This window comes from Dasypus novemcinctus, chromosome X, assembly GCF_030445035.2.
Source record: "Dasypus novemcinctus isolate mDasNov1 chromosome X, mDasNov1.1.hap2, whole genome shotgun sequence".
In the NCBI taxonomy this organism is placed as follows: domain Eukaryota; kingdom Metazoa; phylum Chordata; class Mammalia; order Cingulata; family Dasypodidae; genus Dasypus; species Dasypus novemcinctus.
Genome location: NC_080704.1, coordinates 80,794,238 through 80,808,427, shown reverse-complemented (window position 1 = coordinate 80,808,427; position 14,190 = coordinate 80,794,238). Strand labels below are relative to the sequence as shown.

General features: G+C 38.9%; 1 protein-coding gene and 1 long non-coding RNA gene across 17 annotated transcripts in view; one reads left to right on the top strand and one right to left on the bottom strand.

Moving 5' to 3' along the window:
- Positions 1–14,190, top strand: part of PHKA1 (phosphorylase kinase regulatory subunit alpha 1) — a 205,572-nt gene that overhangs the window by 96,983 nt on the left and 94,399 nt on the right. The window lies entirely within an intron of this gene.
- On the bottom strand, positions 1,665–4,714 carry LOC105745312 (uncharacterized). The gene is made up of 3 exons (XR_001118049.2): positions 4,519–4,714; positions 4,235–4,418; positions 1,665–2,909 (listed from the first exon to the last, which is right to left on the bottom strand). It is a non-coding gene; the product is annotated as an uncharacterized lncRNA (long non-coding RNA).

Below are 14,190 nucleotides of genomic sequence, written 5' to 3'. Positions count from 1 at the left end.
GCATTGAGTTAGCTGTGAGTCTTTCATATATGGCTTTTATCATATTGAGAGAGTCTCTTCAATTCCTATTTTTTGTAGTACTTTTATCAAGACAGGATACTGTATTTTGTCAAATGTCTTGTCTGTGTCAATTGAGAGGATCATGTGATTTTTCTTCTTTGAATTATTAATGTGGTGTCATTATACTAATTGATTTTCTTGTTTTGAACTAACTCTGCATGCCTGGTAAAAAACCCAGTTGATCATGATGAATAATTCTTTTAATGTGTTGTTGGATTCAGTTAACGAATATTTTATTGATGATTGTTTCATCTGTATTCATTAGGAAATGGGTTTGTAATTTTCTTTTTTTGTAATATCTTTATCTGGCATTGATATTAGGGTGGTCTTGGCTTCATAGAATGAGTTTGGTAGTATTCCTTCTTGTTCAGTTTTTTGGAAGTTTCAGTAAGGTTTGTATTAAATCTTCTTTGAATACTTAGTCGAACTTACCAGAAAAACCATCTGGTCCTGGGCTTTTCATTTTAAGGAGTTGTTAGAGCTCATCTACACTGTCCGTTTTGTTGTTTTACAGTTGTTCATAGTATCCTCTTATGACCTCTTTTATTTCTGTGGCATCGGTAGTGATGGCCCCATTTTCTTTTTTTTTTTTTTAATTTCTTTGCATCTCCTCTCTTTTATTCTTTGTCAGTCTAGCTAAGGGTTTGTCAATTTTGTTACTCTTCTTGAAGAACCAACTTTTTGTTTTGTTAATTCCCTCTAATGTTTTTTTGTTCTCAATTTCTTTTATTTCTGTTCTGATCCTTGTTGTTTAATTCCTTCTGCTTGCACTGAGAAAAGCTTCTATTCTTTTTCTAGCTCTTCCAGCTATGTAGTTAGGTCATTGATTTTAGGTCTTTCTTCTTTTTCAATGTAAGCATTGAGGGCTATAAATTTCCCTGTCAGCACTACCTTCCTTACATCCCATATGTTCTGATGTGTTGTTTTCTTGTTTCATTTGTCTCCAGATATTTATTGATTTCTCTCACAATTTCTTCTTTGAAGATATTTAAGAGTGTTTTGTTTATCTCCATATATTTGCAAATTTCCCCTTTTTCTGCCTCTTTTCAATTTCTAGCTTTATTCCATTATGATCAGAGAAAGTGCTTTGTATAATTCCATTCTTGTTGAATTTACTGAGATCCGATTTGTGATCCAACATATGATCTATCCTGGAGAAAGATCCATGAGCACTCAAAAAGAATGTATAACCTGCTGTTTTGGAGTGCAATGTTCTGTATATGTCTATTAGGTTTAGTCCATTTATCATATTATTCAAGCTCTGTTTCTTTATTGATCCTCTGCCCAGATGTTCTGTCCAATGCTGAGTGGTGTATTGAAGTCTCCAACTATTATTGTACAGACATCTAATTCTCGCTTTAGTTTTTCCAGGGTTTGCCTCATGTAATTTCTGGCATCCTGGTTATGTGTATGTACATTTATTATTGTGATTTCTTCCTGGGGAATGGCCCTTTTATTAATATATAATGACCTTCCTTGTCTTAATAACAATTTGCTTTTAAAGTCTATTTTTCTGATATAGGTATATGTTGGGATACAGAAGTGGGAAGAGTCTTGTCTAGCAAGACTCAGACACATGAAGAAAGTATACACATACACTGCAGTTGTATGCTCAAAGAAGAAGCTTCCTTTATTCCTTTTTCTCCCCATATATATTCCCCTGTTTCTAGCCTTGATGTAGAATTAACAGTGAATCATAACTCATGAATCTATCTTCCTGATTAATCATAAGCATGTCTAACCTAGTACAGCTTGTGATTAAATGTTTCTTTGTGTGTTTACAGCAGGCTATGTTCCAAACGTCATAGTAACTTTCATCCCCTTACGTACTCAACAAATTTCTGTGGGTGAGGGGAGGTGGGGGTGTATGGGAACCTCATATTTTTGGAATGTAGCATTTAAAAAAATAAAATAAAGAGAAAAAAATTTCTATGGGAACTACGTGACTTACAAGGCTCCTCAGTCAGACATGATGGCAACAGTCATTTTCAACCATCTGCGTTCAAAGTTTTTCTTGAACTTCTATCAGGGTCTCACAGAGGCCTGTTTTGCCACAGTTCCCCCTTTTTTGTTTTTGTTTTTGATGATTTAGAAACATAAATACGTTATTTTAAAATTTTTTCTTCACAAACTTGTACCATAAAGAATGGCTGCAATCAATAATATAAGGAAAGCAGATTGTATCTAATTGTATCTAATTGAGATGTGGAAGCAAATTAGAAGGGGAGAAACGTTGTAACACAGATGTGATTACATTAATATATTTTTGACTATGCTCCTGGCAATTATGAGACAAACAGATTTGTAATAATGCAAGCTCTTGTGATGCATTATGGGATAAAGCAGTATTAAGGTTATGCTGGACAGTTTGCCAGGTTTCATTACATAAATCTTGTGAAAGGGGGTTACACAAATATGAAAAAGGTTATAATCACATGACAACTTAAATCTCACAGTTAAAGCTTCTTGGCATTGTCCTATCCACATTACAGCAGCTTCTAAAGCATCTAATCTAGATATTATTTTGCTATCTATACTTGTTTGAATTAACAGTTCATTTGTTACATTGTCCATAAATGAATTTAATTCTTTAGCAGTTTGAATTGAAGCAGTTAGAACAAAAGCAGTGGTAGCAGCCAGTGCTGCAATGGCTACAGTGGAAATTATTACAGCTATTGAGGTGCCAAGAAAACATTTGACTTGCAATTTTTCAAAAACTTCAGCAAGCAAAGAAAGTCCAACTCATCCGGGGTCATGGTCATCTTCAGCTTGAAGGTGGGTGGTTGGATACCCTTCTCGGAGAGGTCCCTGATATGGTTTTACATTTCAGACTGGCAACCAGTGGATTCCTGTAGAAGTAGAAACACAAGCATACCCCCATCCCCATGTAATGAGAGAGGCAGTTCTCTGCCATTCAGGGACCAAGTTAGGATCCTTATACCAAACCAGTGGATGTGAATGAGGATGTGAGGGGCTAGAAAAATGTCTTTCTATAGCAAATTGGGAATGAGCATCATGGTTCAAAAAATTTAAGGTATCTAAGACTTTTTGTAACTGATCCCATGGGGGGAATCCATATTTCTCCTTTTTTTGGTTTTTAGGAAGGTGGTGAGAGCATTCTACAATAGCTTGTCCTTGTGGATTATGAGGAATGCCTGTAATATGTTGAATATTCCAATCCTGTAAAAAATGTTGAAGAGCCTATGAAGTATAAATGGAGCAATTATAAGTTTTTCAAAGTGCGGGGATGGCCATGACAGAGAAAGCCTGAAGAAGATGCAAACATACATGAGGAAAGCATTCTCTAGCATGCAAAGAAGAAAATAGTGTGAGAATGAGTCAATAGTAACATGAATATACTTCAGTCAACCGAATGAGGGATAGTGAGTCACACCCATCTGCCATAATCCATTAGGCTGTAATGGGTTAAGAGTCGTTGCAGGTTGTGGTGAAGTAACAGCTTGGCAGTCGGCACAGCTGCGGACAATTTGTTTAGCTTGAGCTAGGGACAAATGAAACTGTTTCATGAGAGTTCTGGCATTTCGGTGAAAGAAATCATGAGATAAACGAGCCTGTTGAAAAGCAAGTGTAGAAGTCATGACTAACTGGTCAGCTTCAGCATTCCCCTCTGTTAATGATCCTGGTAGAGAAGTGTGAGAACAGATATGAGTAACATAAACAGGGTTAATTCGAGCATCTAAAAGAGATTGGAGGATAAGATAAAGTGTGTGTAAAACTTTGTCATCTGAAGGTTTATTAAGTGCAGTTTGAATAGTGCGAACCACATAGACGGTATAAGCAGAGTCGCTAACATTATTTAGAGGCTGTGAAGAAAAATACTATCACCACTGGAGTTCAGCTTTTGAGTGGATGACTAGTAAATGATTGCCAGCCTTTAGGCATTTTCCAGGTAAGAGAAGCTTTACCGGTTTTTCCAGATCCGCGGACAAAAACAGTGAGAGCTTGAGGAAAGGGCTGAGAAATAACAATAGGGAGAGGAAAGGGTAAGGTTTGCAGATGTTGGAGGAATTTTTTTAAATGTTTTTTTTTTAATTGATTTTGTAAAAATATTACATTAAAAAAAATATGAGGTCCCATTCAACCCTACCACCCCCACCCCACCACTCCCCCCCCACCAACACTCACTCCCATCATCATGACACATTCATTGCACCTGGTAAGTACATCTCTGGGCATCTCTGCACCCCATGGTCAACGGTCCACATCGAGTCCCACACTCTCCCCCACTCCATCCAGTGGGCCCTGGGAGGACTCACAACATCCGGTGATTGCCCCTGAAGCACCATCCAGAGCAACCCCATCAGCAGGAAGGGAGAAGTTAATATTCCTGTAGAAATCTAGTAAAGCAATTTGAAAATCATGAGAATACTGTAGCAGAGCATAGAACTGTGAGGTGATAAAGGGAATGAATAATGATGAAGGTTCCTTTTCCCTTACCTGCAAGCAGCGATTCTGTCCCTTTATGATCAAAGAGGCAACAAGTTGAACATATGGATTAAGTGATTTCTTTGGAATATGGAAGTCAGATTTGTATCTCCCTTAAGGGTATTAAACAGATGTTGTAGTTGATATGTAGGAATACCTAATGTGCATCTTATCCAGTTTATGACTCCTAAAATATGCTGTAAATCATTCAAAGTAAGTTCAGAAGGAACAGTTAACTTGAAGACTGATGGCCGCATATTTCTGTTGGCTAAAATATAACCTAAATACTGCCATGGTTCAACTCTCTGAATTTTTCCTGAGCAATGAGTAACTCATTAACTTGGGTGATGTGAAGGACTTCATGTAAAAGAACCTGTAAGCCTTTTTCTGTTTCAGCTACAAGTAAAATATCATCCATATAATAATAGAGAATAACTTTTGGATATTTTTCACAAATAGACTGTAAAATTTGATGAAGTAGATATTGACAAATGGTAGGACTATTAACCATACCTTGAGGAAGCACAGTCAATTGATATCTTTGCATAGGAGAAGCATTGTTAATAGCTGGCAAGTAAAAAGCAAACCAAGGGCAATCTTGCACAGCTAAGGGAATAGTAAAGAAACAATCTTTCAAGTCAATAATAATTAGAGGCCAATATTTGGGTATCAAAGTAGGGTTAATTTGTCTAAGATCATGAATAAGTATCCATTTTCCAGATTTCTTTGGAATAACAAAAATAGGAATGTTCCAGGAACTGTGGGACACCTCTAGGTGAGAAAGGGCTAATTTTTCTTTGACCAGTTAATGTGCCTGATAAAGTTTCTCTTCTGATAAAGGCCACTGATCAACTCATACAGGTTTGTTAGAGATCCATGTAAAGGGTAGAGGAGCCAAATGATCAGTGACCATTATTAAAAATGCAGAACGGTGATTTTGGCTTTCCATTGGTCTAGTAAGTCTCTTCCCCACAAATTAATAGGGATGGGAACAATATAAGGTTGAAAATGTCCCTGCTGTCCCTCTGGCCCAGTTACTTATAATAGCATAAAACTGTGCTGGGTAGTTGTTGAGCCTTCGATTCCTTGCAAAGGAAAGGAGCAGGATTCTTTAGGCCAGGCAGACGGCCAAAAGAACTCTGAAATAACTGATACATCAGCTCCCATGTCAACCAGCCCAGGAAACTCTATTCCATTTATGGATATTGCATAGGTTTATTCTGCTGTAGGCCTGAGTTCAGAATTTTAACAGTGGTACAGCCAGAGCCCCCAGCTCGATCCTTAGATTCTGATTTGATAGGAGGCATAGGAAGCAGCAAAAGTTGCACAATACGCTGCCCTTTTGGAACAATTTGAAACACATTGGAACTAAGCATAATTTTTATGTCTCCTGTAGAATCATTATCAATAACAGCAGGGTGGACAGTGAGCCCATTAATAGTAGCACTGGATCATCCTACAGGAAGACAGAAAGTATTTTTTGGGTATAGGGCCCCAGACACCTGTAGGAACCAACTCAATCTTATTTTGTTTCTTCAAAATTATTTCTTGTGTAGAGCAATAGTCAAATCTGGCACTTCCTTGGGTGCTTGCTTTAAGGTCAGAGATTGGAGATCGGGCATTTCCCAAAATACCTGAGGTTTGCCCTGGTATGTTTTGGGAACAGCAGGAGCCCCACTCCTCCAGGCATTTCCTGATAGGAGTCACCCTTGACTGTCAAATTGGGATTTGCATTGGTTATCCCAATGCTTTCCTTTTTACATTTATGACAGATGAGTGGGAAAGCGTTCAGAGAGAGAAGAACTTTTAACAGTACAATTCCTCTGAACATGTCTTCTTTTTACACATTTAAAACAAGTTACATTGGCACTAATAAGAGTGGCAAGAACTTTTGCTTTATGGATCTCAGTACCCACATTTTGACAAGCCTTCAGATAATCTCCTATGGCAACTACAGTGGATTTGAAAGGTAACAGACCTGTTGACAATCAGCATTAGCATTTTCATAAGCTAGCTGCATAAATAATGTCTCAGCAGCCTGAGTATTGTCTGTTTGCCTATCAATAGCCTCTTTAAGCTGATCTATAAAATCCATATAAGGTTTGTGGGCACCCTGTCTAATGGAAGCAAAAGATTTCTTAGGGCATTTACCTTTTGGCACAGCCTTCCATGCCTTTTGAGTGATTTCAGAACATTGAATAAACAACCCCTGATCTGCTTGAGCCTGACCCTGAGCCTGAGGATTGGCAAATTGGCCTATACTAAGAAGAACTTCAAGAGTAACAGTAATCTGGTGGGCAAAAGCACCTGCAGTTGCTCAGAGAGGATGAGGAAACACAGCTCCCCTCCTCTCCTGTGGGGGAGCAGGGATAGAGCCACAGGTGTCCAAGAATCCAGTCCATGTAGGCTGAAAGCACCTGCAGTTGCCCAGAGAGGCTGATGAAACACCAGTCCCTTTCTGTCCTGTGGGGGAGGTGGTAATGGAAATGAAGGTGCTCAACAAACCAGTCTATGTGGGTCAAATGCACCTGCATGTTCCCAGAAAGCCTGGGAAAACACCACACCCCTGTTGTCCTTTTGGAGGTGGGAGTGGAACCACTGATGTCCAACAGTCCAGTTTGGGCCGGCCAAAAGCACCTGCATTTGCCCAGAGAGTCTGAGGAAACACCAGCCCCCTCCTATCCTGTAGGGTGGGGCATGAGGGTAGAGCCCCAGTCACTCACCAACCCAATCTGTGCAGGTCAAAAACACCTGCAGTTGTGCAAAGAGGCTGAGGAAACACAGTCCCCTCCTATCCTCTTGGGGGTCGGGGATGAAACCCTGATGTCACACGATCCAGTCTGTGCTGTCCAAATGCACCTGCAGTTGCCCAGAGAGGCTGATGCATGTCCCTCCAGCTTCCACCCTGTCAAAGGTGGGGCTGGAGCCTACGCTAGGGCTGTAATCCAGTCTTGGTGCAAAGAAGCCAATCCCTACCATCAATATTATTTTCTGTGAGCTCCCCGCCCCCTTAAGTCAGGGGTGGAGTAAAATGGCAGCTACTGGCCTCTTTCCAACTTGAACAGGCTCAAACATTAGCTGTTCTTAGGATTATACTTTATCAAGCCAAATTTACTAATCAATACCTGAAGTCACTGCCAGACCATCTCTTCCTCCCCCATTTTTGAGAAACGGAGCTTCCAACTCCAGGCACAGAATTGCTTCTGAAGTTGCTTGTGCCATCAGTGGAGGGTGAGCATGGGCCTCTGCTGCATGGAGTGCTCTATTCATGAATCTTCACTGTATATGAGCAGTCTCCTCCTTCCATTCTTTCATGTATATTGAAAGATGCTCCTCTGGTCTCCTACGCCCCACCAAACAGGTGCTTTAGATAACTCTGTGTGATAACCTAACTGCTGTCTAGGATTAGCTGCTTGGAGTCCCTTATTGTGCTGCTATCTTTGTTGCTTCCCTCTCGGTTGTCTTTTCACTTTCTTGTTGGTGTCCTTTGAAGAAAAAAGTTTTAAATTTCGATGAAGTACACTTTATCTATTTTTTCTTTTGTTGCTTGTCCTTTTGGTGCCATATGTAAAAATTCTTTGTTAAATCAAAGGTCATGAAATTTACCCATATATTTTCTTCTAAGAGTTGCATAGTTTTTTCTCTTACATTTGGGTATTTGATCCACTTTGAATTATTCTTTTATATGGTAAGGTAAGGGTCCAATTTCATTCTTTTACATCTAATTGTTCCAGTACCATTTGTCAAAAAGACAGTTCCTTCCCCATCGAATGGTCTTGGCATCCTTGTCAAAAATCAGTTAATCAGGAGGTGGGGCAAGATGTTGTCAGAGTAAGTACACCTACATCATCTCTCCTACAAAAAAAATGGCTGAGTGGGGAAAAAACCTGCCTGAGTGAGATATTTTGGGAACCCACAAAGCAGGAGGCTTCTGGACATCAATCTGGAGAGAGTGAAACAAAGAGTGATTGCTCAAGGTAAAATCATGGGTTTCTGGTGCATGTGGCTGGAGCTGTGGGAAGGCTAAGCCCCACCCTTAAGGCAGGTAGCCATGACATTCTCTGACCACTGCCAGTCACAAGGCAGCATTCCCTGAACCCTGCTTTCCCCGAACCTATGATCCTTGAACTCTGCATTCCCCAAACCCATGTTCCCCTAACCCATGTTCCCCAAACCCGGCGTTCCCAGAGCCCACTAGTCTTGGACAAACTCTAAGAGTGGGAGGGTTCTGGTGAAGGGTGCAGAGGGGCCCAATAAATGTGGGTTCAATGGTCTGGACCCCCCTTTTTGAACTTTGAGGCACATACCAGATGGCTTGAGGAGAAACTAGGAAGAGGTGGGAGGCAAATCTGCTGAGGCAACATGATTTACCTAACTGCCCTGGGATAGGGAAAATATGTGTCTGGGAAAAGGTGGAGTCAGGCAATTAATGAATCCTGTGCAACACACCTAAGGGAAAGGGACAGTAGGAAGTGCTGTGTAGGCTTCCAAGAACATATTTAGGGCTCCCAGCAAGGTGTGGGTTCTCTGTCATTATTTTCTATGGCGATTTGGTTCACCAAGGTCCCATTTGAAACTCAGAGGGGAGTTCTCATACAGGCTTCCTGCTGCCCTGGGAGAGAGCGAAGTGAGGAAGGGAGAAAGAGATAAGTTTATTCAATTGCAAAAAGTTGATCCTGCCCCAGGAAGGGGACTCTTTTTGAGGAGCAGATCAACCCAGAAGGAGGGTTTGGCTCAGTGAGGAGTTTCAGCCTTGAATGTGCAAGGTCTCTGGTTCAGTTCCTGGCTCCTCTTAGAGTAGTAACCCACTAGTGTATTAAACTTCTAGCTGGTACTTTGAGACAGGGAAAACATAGACATTATCCTTGTATTAGCTTCCATTGGGTCACTTTTTTTCCTGAAAAAAAAAAAAAGATTACTTTTGTTATATAATTCAACTTTCTTTGCTCACTAAAACCCACTTCAAAATCTGCAGTGAGAAAGCTGCAGGGTAATTGATTCATGTCAGCAGCCTGACAAGCTCCACAGGGGCATAACAAGAAAGTCTGTTTTTCCTAATGTTCGGTTGATGCCTTGCTTGAGGGCTTGTCTGTTTTTTTTGTTGTGGTTTTCTTGTCTTTCCTTTCTATCACCACACCCTTTTTTTTTCTTTTCTTTTTTTTTTTTTTTTTTAGGTGCTGCTGGCTTGTTTCTTCTTTGCTGTGCTTCCTCATCCTCAATTTCCTCTTTTCTGTCTACACTGGTTTTGGGTACCAATGCTTTCTCTTTTCCTTCCTCCATCTTTCTATCTTCCACCTTCTTTGTTGCTCTTGCATTCCACCTCTCATGTTTAACCCCCAACTTTTCTGGCTTTTTATTTCTAACACTTCTATTCTGTTTTCCATCTTTTATTAACTCTTTATTTTATTGTACTTTCTTTTCTGTTTCTCTCTCTCCTGATCATGCTGGCCTTTTAATTCATACTATATTCTTCTCCATATTCAGTTTCCCATTTCATTGTAGGTACTCCACTTTTTTATTCCTACAACTGTACACTGCTTACATGAGTTTAATATTCATTCTCCTAGGTCTTAAATAGTTCTTCCGCTAGCATTTGTTATCAGTACTAGTATTATACTTTTTCTTTTCATACCTCTTTTACTTTCCCTGGCCCAAATTTTTTCCTTCAAGGGAATGTAGACAACAAGAAAATAGAATAAGAAGAACAAAGTGTCAAAGAGAAAACTTCACAAAACTTCACACACACACAAAAGCAACACCTAAATAAAGCCCAAGACTAGACAGAGAAGCTAATCAACTGAAAAAACCCACCAAGATAAAATGATGACCAGACAGGGAAGTGGATTTGGCTTAACTGGTAGAGCATCCACCTACCACATAGGAGGTCCAGGGTTCAAACCCAGGGCCTCCTGACCTTCACCCATGTGTTTAGCTGGCCCGTGCACAGTGCTGATCTGTGCAAAGAGTGCCATGCCACGCAGGGGTGTCTCCCACGTAAGGGAATGAGGGGCTCAAGGAGTGCACCCCTCAAGGAAAGCCACCCCATGCAAAAAAAGCATATCCAGCGCAGGAGTGGCGCCGCACACACAGAAATTTGACACAGCAAGATAATGCAACAAAAAGAGGCAGATTCCCAGTGCCACTGACAAGAATGCAAGCAGACAAAGAAGAATGCACAGGGAATGGACACAGAGGGCAGAAAAAGGGGTGGTGGGGGAAGGGGAGAGAAATAAATAAAAAATAAATCTTTTTTAAAAATGATGACCAGACAGCAACAGAAAATTACAAACCATACCAATAATAAGGAAGATATGGCCAAATCTGATGAAAAAACTAAAAACCATGAATAGGAGCACAACATCAAACAACTAATTAAAGCTCTCCAAACAAATATCATGGGCCAACTTAATGAAGTGAAGGAAGATATTAAGGATATTAAGAAAACAATTGGAGAGCATACTGAAGAAATTTTAAACATACCCAAAAAGATAATGGATATGATGGTGATGAATGGCACAATCCAAAAAAATTAAGGAAATAACAGCAGATTTGAAAAGGCAGAGGAAAGAATTAGTGATGTGGAAGACAGTACATCTGAAATCAAACAGATAGTAGAATTCATAGATAAAAAGATAGAAAAAGTCCAGCAGGGACTTAGGGATTTGAATGACAACACAAAACGCAGAAACATATGCATTATAGGCATTCCAGAAGGAGAGGAGAAGGAAAAGGGAACAAAGGGTGTTGGAAGAAATAAAGTTTGAAAAATTCCCAAACCAATTGAGGGAGATCGAAGTACATGTGCAGGAAGTGCAATGAACTCCAAACAGTATAAATCCCACAAGCCTACCCCAAGACATATACTTGTCAAATTATCCAATGCTCAAGACAAAGAGAAAATACTGAAGGCAGCAAGAGAAAAGAGAACCATCACATACAAGGGAGGCTCCATAAGATTAAGTGCTGATCTCTCATCTGAAACCATGGAGGCAAGAAGGCAGTGGTATGGCATAGTCAAGGTACTAAAAGAAGGAAATTTGCAACCAAGGTACTCTGTACAGCAAGGCTGATATTCAAAAATGACAGAGTTCAAAATATTCAAAAACAAACAGAAACTAAGAGAGTATGCCAGTAAGAAACCTGCCATTCAAGAAATACTAAAGGAAGTTCTGCAGGAGGAAAAGGTAAAAAACAGGAGAGAAAGAGCTGGAGAAGAGTGCAAGAACATCTAAAAAGACAAAAATAGAAATAAAAGAAACATATGACATACATAAATCCAAAGTAAATATGGCTAATGTAAGTAATTCATTGAGAGTAATAACACTGAATGTTAATAGATTAAACACACATCTCAAGGAACACAGATTGGCAGAATGGATAAGGAAATATGACTCATCTATATGCTGTCCACAAGAAACCCACCTTAGATCCAACGATTCAAGGAGGTTGAAAGTGAACGGCTGAAAAACAGTCTTACAAGCAAACTATGACCAAAAAGGGCAGGAGTAGCTATACTAGTATCGGGAAAAAATAGAATTTAAATGCAAAACAATTGTGAGAGACAAATATGGACTCTACATAGTAGTAAATGGGGTAATCTTTCAAGAAGAAAGAACAATCATAAACATGTATGCACCTAATCAGGGTGCCTCAAAATATGTGTTGCAAAAACTGGAAAAATTAATGAAGAAATAGATGCCTCGACAATTATAGTGGAGACTTCATTACACCATTATCAACATTAGACAGAACATCTCAACAGAAGATCAATAAAGAAACAAAGACATTGAATATTATATTAGAGGATTTGGACCTAATAGACTATGCAGAACATTATACCCCAAAAGAGCAGGATACATATTCTTCTCAAGTGCACATGAATCATTCTCCAAGATACACCACATGCTAAGACACAGAGAAAGTCTCCATGAATTCAGAAAGACTGAAATCATACAAAATAATTTATCTGACCACACTGGAATGAAGCTGGAAATCAGAGACCCAGATTAGGCAGAAAGATATGGAAGTTAACAACACACTCTTAGACAAACTGTGGGTCAAGGAGGAAATCACAAAAGAAATCAGTAACTACCTTGAAAATATTGAAAATGACTACACAACATGTCAAAATTTATGGGATACAGCAAAAGCTGTACTTAGAGGGAAATTCATAGCCGTAAATGCATATGTCAAAAAAGAAGAAAGAGCTAAAATTGAAGACCTAAATGCACACTTGGCAGAATTAGTAAAAAAAACAACAAACTAACCCCAAAGGAAGAAGAAATAAAGAACTAACAAAGATCAGAGCAGTACTAAATAAAATAGAAAATAAGAAAGGGCTAGAAAAAATAAAATAAAGAAATGGTTCTTTGAGAAGATCAATAAAATTGACAAACCCTTAGCTAGACTAACAAAGAAAAAATAGAGAAGATGCAAATACACAAAATAAGAAATGAGAATGGAGACATCACCATTGACCCCACAGAAATAAAGACTATCATAAGGTATTTTGAAAAATTATATTCCAACAAGAAGGACAATTTAGTGGAAATGGACAAATTCCTAGAAACACATAAGCAACCCACATTGATGACAGAAGAAACTGATGTACTCAACAAAAAAATCTCAAGTAAAGAGATATAATCAGTCATTAAAAACCTCCCAACTAAGAAGACCCCTAGTCAAGATGGCTTCACAGGTGAATTCTACCAAACACTCTGGAAAGAACTAACACCAGTATTGCTTAAACTCTATGAAAAAATTGAACTAGAAGGAACATTGTCTAACTCATTCTATGATGCCAAACATTACCCTAAAACCAAAGCCAAAGACACCACAGTAAAGGAATATTACAGACCGATCTCTCTAATGAACCTTGTCGTGAAAATCCTCAACAAAATACTTGCTAGTCATATTCAACAACACAAACAAGTTATACACCATGACCAAGTGGGCTTCATTCCTGGTGTGCAAGCATGTTTCAACATAAGAAAATCAATTAATGTAATACATCACATGAACAGACTGAAGGAAAAAATCACATGATCCTATCTATAGATGCAGAAAAAGCATTTGACAAAATGTAGCACCCTTTCTTGATAAGAACACTGCAAAACATAGTAATAGAAGGAAACTTTCTGAACATAATAAAGGGTACATATGAAAACTCACAGCCAACATCACTTACATTGGTGAAATCCTAAAATCTTTCCCTCTAAATTCAGGAACAAGAAAAGGATGCCCACTATCATCTCTTCTCTTTAGCATTGTGTTAGAAGTACTTGCCCGAGCACTGAGGCAAGAAACAGATATAAAAGGCATTCAAATTGGAAAGGAAGAAGTCAGAATTTCACTATTTGCAAATGTCATGATCCTGTACATGGAAATCCCTGAGAAGTTTACAACAAAGCTTCTCAAACTTATAAATGATTTCGTTAAATTCATAGGTTATAAGATCAATTCACATAAATCAGTAGCATTTCTGTACACCAATGATGATCAATCTGAGGAGGAAATCAAGAAACAAATACCATTTACAGTAGTAAATAAAAAAATCAAATACCTAGGAAATTAATTTAAAGATGTAAAAGACATATACAGAGAACTGCAAAACACTGTTCAAGGAAATCGAAGAAGACTTAAATAAATGGAAGAATATTCCCTGTTCATGGATAGGAAGACTAA